The sequence below is a fragment of the Vombatus ursinus genome, unplaced genomic scaffold, assembly GCF_900497805.2.
Source record: "Vombatus ursinus unplaced genomic scaffold, bare-nosed wombat genome assembly UNPS02014810.1, whole genome shotgun sequence".
Classification (NCBI taxonomy): Eukaryota; Metazoa; Chordata; class Mammalia; order Diprotodontia; family Vombatidae; genus Vombatus; species Vombatus ursinus.
The window spans coordinates 6,603,907-6,604,248 of record NW_020954588.1 but is presented as its reverse complement, the minus strand read 5'-3'; the positions used below and the strand labels follow the sequence as shown (position 1 = coordinate 6,604,248).

Here is a 342-nt window from a genome sequence, read left to right as displayed (position 1 = left end):
ACAAAAGGTCCAGAATATCAAGGGAACTAATGAAAAGAAACGCAGGGGAAGGTGGCCTAGCTGTTCCAGATCTTAAATTGTATTATAATGCAGCAATCGTCAAAACTACTTGGTACTGGCTAAGACATAAAGTGGTGGATCAGTGGAATAGGTTAGGCATACAAGACACAGTAGTCAATGACTATAGTAATATACTATTTGATAAATTCAAAGACTCTAGCTTCTGGGATAAAAACTCACTCTTTGAAAAAAACTGCTGGGAAAACTGGAAAAGAGCATGACAGAAACTAGGCACAGACCAAAATCTCACACCATATACCAAAATAAAGTCAAAATGAGTTC

General features: G+C 37.1%; 1 protein-coding gene across 2 annotated transcripts in view; it reads right to left on the bottom strand.

Annotated features, from left to right (window-relative positions):
• The window catches only part of RASA2 (RAS p21 protein activator 2), a 152,386-nt gene that overhangs the window by 9,630 nt on the left and 142,414 nt on the right, over positions 1 to 342 (bottom strand). The gene's annotated exons all lie outside the window — the stretch shown is intronic.